The 16636-nt window shown below is 47.2% G+C and overlaps 1 protein-coding gene, 1 non-coding gene and 1 pseudogene across 3 annotated transcripts in view; 1 reads left to right on the plus strand and 2 right to left on the minus strand.

Annotated features, from left to right (window-relative positions):
- Positions 1-517: 517 nt before the first annotated feature.
- LOC117076987 lies at positions 518-626 on the minus strand. Its single transcript, XR_004434590.1, has one exon. It is a non-coding gene; the product is annotated as a U6 spliceosomal RNA (small nuclear RNA).
- A 12334-nt stretch (positions 627-12960) lies between these two features.
- On the minus strand, positions 12961-15009 carry LOC117074561 (annotated as a pseudogene). Its single transcript, XR_004433617.1, has one exon. The product of XR_004433617.1 is annotated as a histone-lysine N-methyltransferase 2B-like (transcript).
- Positions 15005-16636, plus strand: part of ASH1L (ASH1 like histone lysine methyltransferase) — a 233924-nt gene continuing 232292 nt past the window's right edge. The window contains 1 exon segment of the mRNA XM_033196131.1: positions 15005-15141. The gene's annotated coding sequence lies outside the window, so the exon portion shown is untranslated.

Below are 16636 nucleotides of genomic sequence, written 5' to 3' on the forward strand. Positions count from 1 at the left end.
AATTACTTGAATCTGGGAGGCAGAGGTTGCAGTGAGCCAAGATCACACCACTGCACTCCAGCCCGGGCGACACAGAACTCAGTCTCAAAAAAAAGAGAAAGTACAAGTATTGATGATCTGTGGTTATTTAATTGTAATTTTTAGTTTTGGGGTATGTGTAGGATGTGCAGGTTTGTTACACAGGTGTGCCATAGTGATTTGCTGCACCTATCAATCCATCACCTAGGTATTAATCTCAGCATGCATTAGCTATTTTTCCTAATGCTCTCCCTCCCGATACCCCCCAACGACAGGCCCCAGTGTGTGTTGTTCCCCTCCCTGTGTCCACGTTTTCTCATTGTTCAGCTCCCACTTATAAGTGAGACCATACGGTGTTTGGTTTTCTGTTCCTGTGTTAGTTTGCTGAGGATAATGGCTTCTAGCTTCATGCATGTCACTCCAAAAGACATGATCTCATTCCTTTTTATGGTTGCATAATATTCCATGGTGTATATGTATCACATTTTCTTTACCCAGTAAAAGTATGGGCCACTTCATGAATTTCCACGTCATCCTTGCACAGGGACCATGCTAATCTCCGTATGGTTCCAATTTTAGTATACGTACTGCTGAAGCGAGCAGAAAACTGTTTGTTTTTTCTTTTTCTTTTTGAGATGGAATCCCACTCTATCACCCAGGCTGGAGTGCCATGGTACGATCTTGGCTCATCACAATCTCTGCCTCCCGGGTTCCAGCCATTCTCTTGCCTCAGCCTCTTGAGTAGCTGGGATTACAGGTGTGTGCCACCATGCCTAGCTAATTTTGTTTTGTTTTGTTTTGTTTTCTATTTTTGTTTTTGTTTGAGACAGAGTCTCGCTTTCGCCAAGGCTGGAGTGCAGTGGTGCGATCTCAGCTCACTGTAAGCTCTGCCTCCCGGGTTCATTCCATTCTCCTGCCTCAGCCTCCCGAGTAGCTGGGACTACAGGTGCCCGCCATCACACCTGTCTAGTTTTTTGTATTTTTAGTAGAGACAGGGTTTCATCGTGTTAGCCAGGTTGGTCTCAATCTCCCAACCTCGTGATCTGCCTGCCTTAGCCTCCCAAAGTGCTGGGATTACAGGCGTGAGCCACTGCGCCCGACAATTTTGTATTTTGAGTAGAGATGAGGTTTCACCATGTTGGCCAGGCTGGTCTTGAACTCCTGACCTCGTGATCCACCTGCCTCGGCCTCCCAAGTGCTGGGATTACAGGTGTGAGCCACTGCGTCTGGTCCTTTTTTTTTTTTTTTTTTTTGAGACAGAGTCTTGCTCTGTCACCTGGGCTGGAGTGCAGTGGCACAATCTTGCCTCACTGCAACTTCTGCCTCTCAGATTCAAGCAATTCTCCTGCCTCAGCCTCCCGAGTAGCTGGGATTACAGGTGCACGATGCCACGCCCAGCTAATTTTTTGTACTTTAGTAGAGACGGGGGTTTCACTGTGTTGCCTAGGCCGGTCTCGAACTCGTGAGCTCAGGCAATCCGCCCACCTCGGCCTCCCAAAGTGCTGGGATTACAGGCGTGAGCCACTGTGCCTGGCCCCAAACTGGTATTCTTATACGTTGCTGTTGGAATTTTAAAATAGTGAAGCCACTTTGGAAAAGTCCAGCAGTTCCTCAAAAGGTAAAACATGGAGTTACTATATGACCTGCACTTCCACTCTCAGGTATAGAAGAAAAATGAGGCCGGGCGCGGTGGCTCAAGCCTGTAATCCCAGCACTTTGGGAGGCCGAGACGGGCGGATCACGAGGTCAGGAGATCAAGACCATCCTGGCTAACATGGTGAAACCCCGTCTCTACTAAAAAATACAAAAAAAAAAAAAACTAGCCGGGCGAGGTGGCAGGCGCCTGTAGTCCCAGCTACTTGAGAGGCTGAGGCAGGAGAATGGCGTAAACCCGGGAGGCGGAGCTTGCAGTGAGCTGAGATCCGGCCACTGCACTCCAGCCTGGGCGACAGCGAGACTCCGTCTCAAAAAAAAAAAAAAAAAAGAAAAATGAAAACATCTGTATACAAAACTTGTGCACAAATGTACATGGCAGTATTATTCCTAATAGCCAAAAAGTGGAAAAAACTCACATGTTCATCAACTGATAAATGAATAAACATAATGTGGTACAGCCATAAAATGGAATATTATTTGGCAATAAGAAACAAAGTTCTGATGCACGATATAACGTGAATGAAGCCTGATAACAAAGTAAAAGAAGCCAGTTGCAAAGGACTTCATATAGTATGATTTCAATTATATGAATTGTCCAGAATTTGCTTATTAATTATATAATTGACTCGTGGTTGCCAGAGGGTAGGTGAGGGAGAAATGGAATGTGCCTACTGATAGGATTATTTTAGGGGTGATAAAAATGTTCTAAAATTAGGCTGGGCATGGTGGCTCACACCTGTAATCCCAGCACTTTGGGAGGCCGAGGCGGGTGGATCACGAGGTCAGGGGATCGAGACTACCCTGGCTAATATGGTGAAACCCCATCTCTACTAAAAATACAAAAAAAATTAGCCGGGCGCCTGAAGTCCCAGCTACTCAGGAGGCTGAGGCAGGAGAATGGCGTGAACCCGGGAGGCGGAGCTTGCAGTGAGCCGAGATGAGATAGCACCACTGCACTCCAGCCTGGGCCGCAGAGGGAGGCTCCATCTCAACAACAACAACAAAAAAGGCCGGGCGTGGTGGCTCAAGCCTGTAATCCCAGCACTTTGGGAGGCCAAGACGGGCGGATCACGAGGTCAGGAGATTCAGATCATCCTGGCTAACACGTGAAACCCCGTCTCTACTAAAAATACAAAAACTAGCTGGGCGAGGTGGCAGGCGCCTGTAGTCCCAGCTACTTGGGAGGCTGAGGCAGGAGAACGGCGTAAACCCAGGAGGCGGAGCTTGCAGTGAGCTGAGATCCGGCCGCTGCACTCCAGCCTGGGCGGCAGAGCGAGACTCTGCCTCAAAAAAAAAAAAAAAAAAAAAAAAATTAGCTGGGCCTGGTGGCGTGTGCATGTAATCCCAGCTACTCGGGAGGTTGAGGCAGGATAATCGCTTGAACCTGGGAGGTGGAGGTTGCAGTCAGCCAAGATCGCGCCACTGCACCCCAACCTGGCGACAGAAGGAGATGCCGTCTCAAAAAAACAAAACAAAACAAAAAAACTTAGATAGTGGAGGCTGGGCACGGTGGCTCAGGCCTATAATCCCAGCACTTAGCAAGACCAGTCTGGGCAACATAGGAAGATCTTATCTCTACTAATAATCAAAAAAATTAGCTGAACATGGTTGCCTGTGCCTGTAGTTCCAGCTGCTCAGGAGGCTGAGGCAGGAAGATTCCTTGAGTCAAGGAGCTCGAGGTTGCAATGCGCTTGGATTGCACCACTGCACTCCAGCCTGGGCAACAGAGTGAGGTCCTATTTGAAAGCAAGCAAACAAACAAACAAACAAATGTAAACTTACAGATGAATTGCAAAGGTAGTACATAGAGCTTTCTTACACTCTTCATTCAGCTTTCCTTAATGTTATATATATACGTGTGTGTATATATATATACATAAAACTATGGTACAATTATCAAAATTAAAAATTAAAGTTGGAACAATATTATTTACTAAACTACAGATTTTATTCGGATTTCCTCAGTTTTTCTGCTAATGTCTTTTTCTTTTTTTGAGACAACGTCTTGCTCTGTCACCTAGGCTGCAGTGTGATGATGTGATCTTGGCTCACTGTAACCTCCACCTCAATCCTTGGACTTCAGCCTTCCAAGTAGCTTGGACTACAGGCATGGGCCACTACACTTGGCTAATTTTTGTGTTTTTTGTTGAGATGGGGTTTCACCATGTTGTTTAGGCTAGTCTTCAACTCCTGGGCTCAAGCAATATGTCTGCCTCTGCCTCCTAAAGTGTTGGGATTACAGGCGTGAGCCACTGCACGCAGCCTAATGTCTTCTTTTTGTTATAGGATCCAATAGAAGACTCCACATCTGAAGATCTTTTTGTTTTTTAAAATCACCAACATATTACCTACCCTTTAAAATTTTTGTAAAAGGTATAAATTTGAAAAAATATATCCATATCAATTTCATTCAAGTCATTAATACAACTATTTAACAGGATAAGGATTACCTAGCATAGCCTGGCTACAGTTTGTAATTTTTATTTTTATTTTTTTGTGAGATGGAGTTTTGCTTTTGTAATCCAGGCTGGAGTGCAATGGTGTGATCTTGGCTCACTGTAAGCTCTGTCTCCTGGGTTCAAGCAATTCTCCTGCCTCAGCCTCCCTAGTAGCTGGGATTACAGGCACCTGCCACCAGGCCCAGCTAATTTTTGTATTTTTAGTAGAGACAGGGTTTCACCATGTTGGCCAGGATGGTCTCGCCATTCCAAAGTGCTGCGATTACAGGCGTGAGCCACTGTGTCCGGCCAGTTCGTATTTGTTTTTTTGTTTGTTTTTTTGGTAGGGACAGGGTTTCGCCCTGTGGTCCAGGCTAGTTTCAAACTCCTGAGCTCAAGTGATCTGTCTACCTTCGCCTCTCAGGTGCTGGCATTACAGGCGCGTGCCACCATGCCCAGCTAATTCTTGTTATCTTTTTTGTAGAGAAAGGATCTCACCATGTTGCTCAGGTTGCTTTCAAACTCTTGGGCTCAAGCGATCCACCTGCCTTGGCCTCTCAAAGTGCTGGGATTATAGACCTGAGCTGCTGTGTCTGGCCCACTTGGGTATAGTTTAAAAATTCTGATACCCAGAGTGTGCCTCAGATCGATTAAATCAGCCTCTGATAGTGACCCGGACATCAATATTTTTAAAGCTTCCCAGCTCATTCCAATGTGCAGCCAACAGTGACAACCACTGCCTAGATGTCCATGGTTAGGGGAACTTCAACCCATTTTGCTAACATGTAGCTTTTGGGTATGGTTATTCAACCAATTAAACATTCAGTATACATTTCTCCAAAAAGCCACTGTGCGAGATTATCAAATGTCTAACTTTAATGAAGACATACCAATAATGGAATTACTTTGATCTACCATTCTAAGAATTCTTTTTTTTGGCTGGCGCAGTGGCTCACACCTGTCATCTCGGCACTTTGGGAGGCCAGGATGGGTGATCACCTAAGGTCGGGAGTTTGAGACGAGCCTGACCAACATGGAGAAACCCCATTTCTACTAAAAATACAAAATTAGCCAGATATGGTGAAACATGCCTGCAATCCCAGTTACTCAGGAGGCTGAGGTGGGAGAATCGCTTGAACCAGGAGGCAGAGGTTGTGGCGAACCACGATCATGCCATTGCACTCCAGCCTGGGCAACAAGAGCGAAACTCCATCTCAAAAAAAAAAAAAAAAATTCTCTGTCTCCTGGGTTCAAGCAATTCTCTGCCTCAGCCTCCCGAGTAGCTTGGGATTACAGGTGCTCGAAACCATGTCCGGTTAAGTTTTGTATTTTTAGTAGAGACGGCGTTTCACCATCTTGGCCAGGCTGGTCTTGAACTCCTGACCTCGTGAGCCACCAGCCTGAGCCTCCCAAAGTGCTGGGATTACAGGCGTGAGCCACCATGCCAGGCCATTCCAGGAATTCTAACAAGAAGGATGTATTAGTCTGCCATGAACTTTCTTTCCTACTAAACCCAGACTGATTCCTCACGATCAGTAATCTTTCTCTAAATTAGTAGTTCTCTACCAGGGGGACTTTTGTCCCCTCCCCTAACATGTGACAATGAATGATTGGAGGCATTTTGGTTGTCACAACTGAAGGAGTGGGGGGGGATGCTACTGGCATCAAGTGAGTAGAGGCTAGGTATGTTGCTAAACAGTCTACAATGCACAGGAGAGTCCCCCACAACAAAGAATGATCCATCCCCAAATGTCAACAGTGTTGAGGTTGAGATTGTCCTAAATCCCGAGTCCCATAGGAAAAGTTTGGTTCACAAAGACTATTTCTTTTTTGTTTTTAGAGAGAGTCTCACTCTGTCGCCCAGGCTGGAGTGCAGTGGCGCGATCTCGGCTCACTGAACCTCTACTTCCTGGGTTCAAGTGATTCTCCTGCCTCAGCCTCCCAAGAAGTTGGGATTATAGGCATCTGCCACCGCGCTCGGCTAATTTTTGTATTTTTAGTACAGATGAGGTTTCACCATGTTGGCCAGGCTGACCTCCTGACTTCAAGTGATCTGCCCGCCTTGGCCTCCCAAAGTGCTGGGATTACAGGCGTAAGCCACCATGCCAAGCCACAAAGAGTAATTTCATTGTTTTCATAATTTCAGATAGAAAAAGCAGAATTCCTTACACTGTATTTTCTCATCTTAATAATATCTGTCTCCCCAGGTTTGGATTCCTAGAGCAACATTAGGGCTATAAAAGTAAAGGAGTTCTGAAATTTACTGATTATCACAAACTTCAACAGTGCTAACTTCTCCAAGCTCTCAGGTTTTTTTGTTTTGTTTGAGATAGGGTACCTGCAGTCTCCAAGGCTTGAGTGCAGTGGTATCATCGCTCACTGCAGTCTTGAACTCCTGGGCTCAAGCGATCCTCTCCCTTCAGCCTCCTGAGGAGCTTGGACTACAGCAGGGGTGTCCAATCTTTTGGCTTTCCTGGGCCACGTCGAAAGAATTGCCTTGAGTCACACATAAAACACACCAACACTAACAACAGCTATGAGCTAAAACAGCAACAACAACGAAATCGAAAAAAAAAAAAAAAGGCTTATGTTTTAAGAAAGTTTATGAATTTGTGTTGGGCCCTATTCAAAGCAGTTCTGGGTTGTATGAGGCCCATGGGCCACAGGTTCAACAAGCCTGGACTACAGGCATGTACCACCATGAAAGGCTAATTTTTACTTTTTTATCGAGATGGGGTCTATGTTGCCCAGGCTGGTCTTTAGCTCCTGGCCTGAAGCAATTCTCCCACTTCAGCCTCCCATAAAGTGCTGGGATTACACGTGAGCATCGTGTCTGGCCAACCTGTCTTGTACCTATAGGTGTTTTTGCTAGAAATATGCACGTAGTTTACGATTCTGATTAACAGTGCAAGTGATGATGCAATATATACTTTTTAAAGTTCCCCAGCTTTTAAAGCTGCATTAGCTCTTCTGCAATGGAGAAAGCAAGAAGGAAGGAAATACAGTAGTCTCCCCTTACCCTCGGGAGATCCCACTGTAGGATTCCCAGGGGATGCCTGAAACCACAGAGAGTACTGATCACTAAATAAATAAACACACACACAAACACACACACACAGTTTTCCTATAGGTATATACCTATAATCGAGTTTAATTTATAAATTTGGCACAGTAACAAATGAACAGGCCGGGCGCGGTGGCTCAAGCCTGTAATCCCAGCACTTTGGGAGGCCGAGACGGGCGGATCACGAGGTCAGGAGATCGAGACCATCCTGGCTAACACGGTGAAACCCCGTCTCTACTAAAAATACAAAAAACTAGCCGGGCGAGGTGGCGGGCGCCTGTAGTCCCAGCTACTCGGGAGGCTGAGGCAGGAGAATGGCGTGAACCCGGGAGGCAGAGCTTGCAGTGAGCTGAGATCCGGCCACTGCACTCCAGCCTGGGCGACAGAGCGAGACTCCGTCTCAAAAAAAAAAAAAAAAAAACAAATGAACAATAACCAATAAGAAAAAGGAACAATATACCATATAAAAGTTATGTGAATATAGTCTCTCTTGTTCTCAAAATATCTCATCATGCCGTGCTCACCCTTCTTGTGTTGATATGAGATGACAAATCGCTTACAAGATGAGATAGAGTGAATGACTTAGGAATTGTGATGTAGCTACTATCGACCTTCTGACTATGCCTAAGAAGGGGGATCATCTGTTTTGGGTGATCCTGAATCATTGAGTCATGCCGATGTCCACAGTTGGATGTCAAAAGCTGATGATGTCAATGACTAACCGATGGGCAGCACACACGGTGTGGTTATGTTGATTCACATCCAGGACAGGGTGGTGCAAAATTTCATCACACTACTCAGAACGGTGAACAATTTAAAACTTAAACTACTATGGAAAGGACTAGGATTGCTTCTTAGGGTAGCAGATATTCTAGATACTCTTCAGCAAAATGGACTCCAGGCTGTATCTGATAGGTTTCAAAAGACTTCACAAAAGGCATGTTAGTGTACACACAAGACTGGGATTAACATTCTAGAATTTTAGGACTCAATGGTACACCACTGAGGTATTGTTATGAATTTAACTGTAAATTTAGATTATTGTTCTGAGGTGGAGATGCATAAAAATGAAAACTTAAATCAAACACCAACACAATTGGGTATTTCTGGGTGCTAACGTTGCAGGTAATTATCTTTCTCGACTTTCATTTCTAATGTTAATAGTTAGCAATATCAATAATATTGTTTATAAAAGAAATACTGTCCAAACTTTATTAAGGTGTTCATGTTAACACTTAAGGTTTCAGATTTTCAAATTTGAGATGTTCAAACAGTAGGTATAACACAAATATTCCAAAATCTAACAGAATCTCAAATCCAAAAAATTTCTGTTCCCATTTTCGTAAAAAACAAAAAACAAAAAACTGGCCAGGTGCAGTGGATCACGCCTGTAATCCCAGCACTTTGGGAGACCGAGGTGGGTGGATCACAAGGTCAGGAGTTCGAGACCAGCCTGGCCAACATAGTGAAATCCTCACTCTACTAAAAATAAAAAAAATTAGTCAGGCGTCGTGGCGGGCACCTGTAATCCCTGCTACTCGGGAGGCTGAAGCAGTAGAACTGCCTGAACCTGGGAGGGGGAGGTTGTAGTGAGCCGAGATTGTGCTGTTGCACTCCAGCCTCCGTGACAGTACGAGAGTCTGTCTCCAAAAAAAAAAAAAAAAAAAAAAAAAGGCGGCCACGGTGGTTCATGCCTGTAATCCCAGCCTTTGGGAGGCTGAGACGGGCAAATCACAAGGTCGGGAGATGGAGATCATCCTGGCTAACACAATGAAATCCCATCTCCATTAAAAATACAAAAAGTTAGCCAAACGTGATGGCAGGCACCTGTAGTCCCAGCTACTCGGGAGGCTGAAGCAGGAGAATGGCTTGAACCCGGGAGGTGGAGCTTGCAGTGAGCCGAGATTGCGCCACTGCATTGCAGCCTGGGCAACACAGAGAGACTCTGTCTCAAAATAAATAAATAAATAAATAAAAACAAAAACAAAAACAAAAAACCCTTGGGAGGCCGAGGCAGGTGGAACATTTCAGGTCAGGAGTTCAACACCAGCCTGACCAACATGCTGAAACCCCGGCTCTACTAAAACACAAAACTTAGCTAGGCATGGTGGTGAGTGCCTGGAATCTCAGCTACTCAGGAGGCTGAGGCAGGAGGAGAATCACTTGAACCCAGGAGGTGCAGGTTGCAGTGAGCCAAGATTGCGCCACTGCATTCTAGCCTGGGCAACAGAGTGAGACTCCCTCACACACACACAAAAAAGGCCAAGGGCAGTAGCGCACGCCTGTTATCCCAGCATTTTGGGAGGCCAAGGCGGGTGGATCATTTGAGGATGTCAGGAGTTCAAGACCAGCCTGGCCAACACGGTGAGACTCCATCTCTACTAAAAATACAAAGATTAGCCAGGCGTGGTGGCAGGCACCTGTAATCCCAGCTACTTGGGAGGATGACGCAGGAGAATCGCTTGCACCCAAGAGACGGAGGTTGCAGTGAGCCCAGATCATGGCACTACACTCTAGCCTGGGCAATAGTGAGACTCCATCTCAAATAATAATAATAAAATAAAATAAAAAATAAATAATTTTATTTTATTTTATTTTTTTAGACAGGGTTTCGTTCTTGTTGCCCAGGCTGGAGTACAATGGCGCAATCTCGGCTCACTGCAACCTCCAACTCCTGCGTTCAAGTGATGCTCCTGCCTCAGCCTGCCAAAGTAAGGTGGGATTACATGTGCCCGCCACCACGCCCAGCTAATTTTTTTGTATTTTTAGTTGATACGGGGTTTCATCATGTTGGCCAGGCTGGTCTCAAACTCCTGGCCTCAGGTGATCCACCTGCCTTGGCCTACCAAAGTGTGGGATTACAGGCATGAGCCACCACACCCAGCCAATATTTTTAAAGACTTTTGGCCAGGCACGGTGGCTCATGTCTATAACCCCAGGAATTTGGGAGGCTGAGGTGGGTGGATCACCTAAGGCCAGCAGTTCGAGACCAGCCTGGCCAACGTGGCGAAACCCTATCTCTATTAAAAATACAAAAATTAGCCAAATTAGATGGGCATGGTGACACACGCCTGTGGTCCCAGCTACTCAGGAGGCTGAGGTGGGAGAATTGCTTGAACCCGGGAGGCAGAGGTTGCGGTGAGCCACGCCACTGCACTCCAGACTGGGTAACAAGAGCAAAACTCTGTCTCAAGAGTTAAAAAAAAAAAAATTAACTTTATTTTGTTTTACATTTTAGAGACAGGGTTTCGCTCGCTCGCCCAGGCTGGAGTGCAGTGGTGTGTGATCATGGCTCATGGTAGCCTCAAACTCCTGGACATGCCACCATGGCCTGGCTAATTTTTCTTATTTTTTGTAGAGATGGGGTCTTGCTATGTTGACCAGGCTGGTCTTGAACTCCTGGCCTCAAGTAATCCTCCTGCCTTAATCGTCCAAAGTGTTGGGATTATAGGCATGAGCCACTGCACCCAGCCTGAAACCTCATTTTAAAAGTTTATATCAGACCAGGACCTCAAGATGGAGTTGGCTGTACCAGTGAGGGAGAAGAAACTCCTGGATGTCAAACTAGCGGAACTGCCAAACTAAATATTAATGTGTGATCACACAAGAAGGCACTGTTGGAGCATTCAAAGAGGTTACTACAGGTATTACGACAAGTATCCAATTTGAAGAAAGGGAGCTTCGACGGATTTCTATGGTGCTAGCAGCTTATGTGCTTTTCAGCTACTGTCTGAAAAAGAGCACAAGCATGGGCAGCTACAGAAGTAAAACTGAAGAGGGCCATTGCAGAGCGCTCGTTCCTGGATAATCTCCTTAGTTTAATGTCAGCTGATTTGCAACCTTAATTCCCTCTGCATCCTGATTTTTCCCTTGTCATGTAACATATCATATTTACAGGTTTCAGGGATTAAGAAGTGGATATCCTTGGGGAAACCATTATTCTAACTTCATTGGTTCAAACAATTCAGGGTTTGTTCATTCAGTGAGGTCATTTTATTGAGCACTTGACATATTTTAGTCTCTAGTTGGCTCTGGGGCATATATGAAAAAACAGAATCCTATCTCATTTGCTTATATGTAGCTGATAATTCATTGATCATTGTAGTTACTGAAAGTTACTTTAACACAGAGACCTTATGTAAGTAACTCTCCCTATACACTGGTGTAGTGAAATTCTATTAAAGGCATTTTTTTTTTTTTTGAAGCACAGCAATTATGCTGCTGATGAGAAATTTTACTTTGAAGAAAATGTGGTGTAGTGAAAAAAGCAAGGTTTTTAAGAGATAGGCAAACTAGAGTCTAAAGATTGTTACTGGACTTCTTTGGGCCTCAGGCTTCTCTTTTGTAAAATGAGGGTAAGATTATCTATCTCAAAGTGTTGTTTATAGTAAGGATTAAACAGGAATATGCATTCCCCTGGCAAGGTAGTCCACAAATGCTAATTGCCTTTCTCTTCTGGTATTATAAGTATCTAACATTCATTTCAGTATTTCTTTTTTTTTTTTTTTGAGACGGAGTCTCACTGTGTCGCCCAGGCTGGAGTGCAGTGGCGCGATCTCGGCTCACTGCAAGCTCCGCCTCCTGGGTTCCAGCCATTCTCCCGCCTCAGCCTCCGAGTAGCTGGGACTACAGGCGCCCGCCACCGCGCCCGGCTAGTTTTTTGTATTTTTAGTAGAGACGGGGTTTCACCGCTAGCCAGGAGGGTCTCGATCTCCTGACCTCGTGATCCGCCCGCCTCGGCCTCCCAAAGTGCTGGGATTACAGGCTTGAGCCACCGCGCCCGGCCTCATTTCAGTATTTCTTTTCTTTCTTTCTTTTTTTTTTTTTTTTTTTTTTGAGACGGAGTTTCGCTCTTGTCGCCCAGGCTGGACTGCAAAGGCATGATCTCGACTCACTGCAACCTCTCCCTCCTAGGTTCAAGCAACTCTACTGCCTCAGCCTACCAAGTAGCTGGGACTACAGGTGCTCCACCACGCCCACCTAATTTTTTTTGGATTTTTTTTTTTTTTCTTTTTAAGACAGTCTCCCATTGTTGTCCAGGCTGGAATGCAGTGGTGCAATCTCCACTCACTGCAACCTCCGCCTCCCGGGTTCAAGCGATTCTCCTGCCTCAGCCTCCCAAGTAGCTGGGATTACAGGTGCCCGCCACCACACTCGGCTAATTTTTTGTAATTTTAGTAGACAGGGTTTCACTATGTTGGCCAGGCTGGTCTTGAACTTGTGACCTCGTGATCCACCCACCTTGGCCTCCCAAAGTGCTGGGATTACAGGTGTGAGCCACCATGCCCAGCCTCATTTTAATATTTCTGTGACTTGCTTTGCACTAGCCTGTGATGCTTTATGTAAATTAAGTAGTTGACATAGTCCCTGCTCTCAAACAAAAAAAGTTGTTGGTAGCGTAATACACTTGCACGTATGCAACTAACAAAAGATTGGTAAACAAGTGGGCTCCATGAAAGTGTGGGACTTCGTTAGGAACACATACAATGAGGTAATTAAGACTGCTTTCCTCTTTACCTTAAATAAACAAAACAAGTAAACAACACTTAATCCACATATCCTAAAGGGGAAATTTGGGACTGTCTACTTGAATTTTGGAGGTTGCAAGGGCTTTTTTTTTTTTCCTCAGAGGGAGTTTCACTCTTGTTGCTTAGGCTGGAGTGCAATGGCTCGATATCGGCTCACTGCAACCTCCGCTTCCCGGGTTCAAGCGATTCTCCTGCCTCAGCCTCCTGAGTAGCTAGGATTACAGGCGCCTGCCACCATGCCTGGCTAATTTTTATATTTTTAGTAGAGACGGGATTTCGCCATGTTGGCCAGGCTGGTCTCGAATTCCTGACCTCAGGTCATCCGCCCACCCTGGCCTCCCAAAGCGCTGGGATTACAAGCGTTAGTCACGCGCCTGGCCTTGCATTGGCTTTTGAACAGTCATTTTTGAATTATTTCCTGTATCCCCAGGAGTCCACAAATGTGAAAGAAAGGGAAATCCAAGTAGATCCTTCCGGTAATTTATTCTGCTTTACCCTTTAGGTAAAGGTAAAAACTACTAGATCAAGTAAACTTTGGCATTATTTGTGGACTTTAATCGTCCGTATTTCTGCTGCATTCAATTATCAAATATCAGTCAAGTGTTTTGAGAAACAAATATTCAGTAGCTACAGAAACCGAACAGACCTATGTTTGCTTTGTTTTATTAACGACTTGGAGGGACAGAATACTACCAATTACATCCACAAACCTTATCGATATCAACAACTGTAAATGACAACACGGCAATATTCTGCACTTGCCCTATGCCTAGGACCTAATTCCATTTTAATATATTATCTTATTATTTCACACATCAACCCTGGAGGCATGTTTGGAGTTGCCTAATTTTTATGTACACGTTTTGATAAGGAACTAAGAAAAATAACTTGCTGAAGGAAGAAAACGGAGACTGAATCCAGAACTGAATGAGAAACCCATGGTTTCTTCTTCCTCTATCACCAGCCTGCCTAACGAGGCTGAAGAAGTACCATCCATGAGTTAAGTGCGTCAAGGGCAAACAAACATCATCGCATATGGACAGTGGTGTGAACTTCGAGAAATCCGAGGCGGGTTAATAACAATAAAAAGCAGACCATCATGCCGATCTTCCTCGGGTCTCAGGTTGGCAACTCAGCGCCTGGAAGGAATCCCCCTGGAGGCGCGCCGGTCCTACTGGCCTCACTCCCTACCTCCTGGAGGTCCGGAGTCCCGCTCCTTTTCCTCAGCGGTACAACCCCCGTGTCGGTCCATTCCCTCACCGTGAGTGGAGGACCAGTTATCCTGGCTAGGCGACCGGCACACACTGCCTGGGACCGGCTCCAAAGCACTCGTCCTGCGACTGCGAAGTAGTCAGGTCATCCGGCAGGAAACGACTCAACGCGCAGCCGCCGCGGCCTCCAACCACCCGCCGGCAGAGGGGCGCTAGGCAGCCCTCGATCCGCTCGCCGCGGTCTCGAGCAGGAGGAGGAGCAGGGGGAGGCGAGCCGCAGCGCCGCGGCAACGAGCCTAGGGAGGTAGGTTGTCGTGGGACTCGGGCCGCCACTCTGGCAATTCCAGTCAAACGGCAAGCCCCGACCCGCTCTGCCCGTCCCTTCCTCTCCTGCCCTTGCAGCCGACAGGAATGGAACAGTCCCGCGGGGGGGATTGTGGGAGGCGCACGCGCGAGGGGTGGAGGGTTGGGGGGGCTGGCGGCGGCAGTGGCGGCGGCGGCGGCGGCGGCGGCGGCCGTGGCGGCGGTTGGTGGCCGTGGGGGCGGGGAAGGGGGGAGGAGAGAAGAGGAGGTGGAGGAGGAGGAGGAGGAGGCTTGGGCTCGCGCCGCTGAAGGTACGCGTGAGGGCCTGCGCCGGAGCCGGCTTGACAGGGCCTGAGGGGGAGTGGGGGACTGGGCGAGGAGGTTCCGGTGGGTGAGCGCGTACGGGCTGGCTGGCGCGCTGGGCGGCCGAAGGTGGTGGTTGATGGGAGCAGCCAGCGACTAGCCCGTAGACACTCGTACGCTTGCGGGCGGGCGTGCGCGCTACGCGGCCAGAGTCGGGCGGAGCGGGGGACGGTGGGGAAGAACGCGAGGAGGGAGGAGTGGGAGGTTGGGGGGGCGCTAGGCGCCCTTCGCTCCCTCCCTCTGGAGGAGCAGCCGCCGCCACCGCCGCCACTCTGCTGCCGCCGCCGCCGCCGCTCCCGCCGCCATTTTGGGTTCGCTTTGCGGAGGGGAGACGATCCCAGTCTCGGTTGCGGGACCCGCTTCCCCTCAGTTTGCCCCCTTTAGCCTCCACCTTTCCCTTCTCCTCTCTCGCATTTCCGCCAGTCAGCTTACCCGCTGGCCGCCTCCTGACAAGCGGGAGGGATCCGCCGTGGACCCAGGGAAGCGGAGGAGCCTGGCGGCCACCCCCTCTTCCCCACTTCCCTGCACTCTCGTCGCTCTCGGCCTCGGCCTCCGACATGGTGAGTAGAACGATTTGGGCAGGCCTTCGGGCCTAAGCACTCTCTCAGCGATCGAATCCTGGGCTTCCTGGGAGCCACTGTCATCTCCCGGACCTGTACCTCCGGGAGAGCAGTGGTGAAGATGGGGGAGGGGAGAGCGGGGAGGGGGATCCTGAGCCTACCGGGAAGTCCCTCCAGGCGGGGTGAAGGGGTGTCCCTGACAGGCGGACTCCCGGAGGGGGCTGGAAAGTAAGCGAGTGGAGGCGGAGTCGTGTGTGCCCCTGACAGGTTAGTTTGTGTTTGTAGGCATGATCGGAGCCTCCCCCATAGTCCAGTTTGTGTGTGTTTAATTAAGGGATAAGAGTGGTCGAGGACACGATCCTGAGAGGGGAGTTTACCTGTGTGACAAGGTCTGTGGTGTCCCTGCCGCGTTGAATGGTACGTAGGAACGGCAGGATGATCTCAGTGTTGTAAGTTTAATAAATGTCACTGATTAGTTTTTCCATGGAAAGAGGTGTTTTTGGTCTAGAAGACAGATGGTCTGTTGATGTGTAGCGGCTGTGTTGGTGTGTGTATGCGAGGATGGAAAGTGTTTCCGGAAGAGTTTGCCTTTATTTGTGTAAGTGTAATGGAGTTCCCCTTATAAGTTAGCTTATTTCTTGAATAAATGTTGGGAGGTTCCTTGCAGGTTGGTATGTGTGTGTATTTTAGGGATTGGGAGCTCCTAGTTACTTGTTGGAAAAGAGTGGCAATGGTAGTGTTCTATACAGCATGTGTCTGTGAGGTCATGGAGGGGAGAAACTTGGCATAGCCAGTTGTGGTCTTAAGAATAGTTTGTGCCTTTGGTTAGAGTGAGTTGTGTAAATGTGAAGGCCCAAAATATCTTTAACAGAATCATTGCTACAAAGCTGTAAAGAATGGGTGGCCTTATTTGTTGTCGCGGGTTTATAGTAATAGTTTACAAATACAATAAGAACGCACTTTCGTTTTCTTTGTGATACTAAATCTCTGTGAAAATGGTAGGATGCTTTCTTCCATTTTACAAAATAGTTAATTTAGGCATAAGGAGAGAACTTCTCCAAGGCGGCATGTTAAATTGGTGACAAAGTTGAGACTGTAACTCCCATATTTTCACTACTACTGCAGCAGTATATTCAGCATACCATGGTGCCTCAGGAAGTCTTTGTCGGCAAATCTGAGTATGTTGGAAAGATAGGAGCACATATGACTGGTTGGATTGTATTTGGAGGAGACCGATGGTGTCAGATATGTATGTGGAAGGTAGATGTCCTTGCCCAGTCTGACCTGTATGAAATGCATATCTATGGCTATATTATTTTGTTTATGGGGGAAGCAGAGCATTTCTGACACTTGAGGTTGTATGTGTGAGGGAGAGAAGGCTTTCACAGCTTAACCTCTACCAGAGCAGCTGCATGGGTGGCTAACAGCTTAACTTGAAATCTGTGGGAGGAAGGATCCTTTTTCATTCATTCAACAAATATTTGTTGACTGCCTG

Source organism: Trachypithecus francoisi, unplaced genomic scaffold (genome assembly GCF_009764315.1).
Source record: "Trachypithecus francoisi isolate TF-2019V2 unplaced genomic scaffold, Tfra_2.0 Lachesis_group5, whole genome shotgun sequence".
Classification (NCBI taxonomy): domain Eukaryota; kingdom Metazoa; phylum Chordata; class Mammalia; order Primates; family Cercopithecidae; genus Trachypithecus; species Trachypithecus francoisi.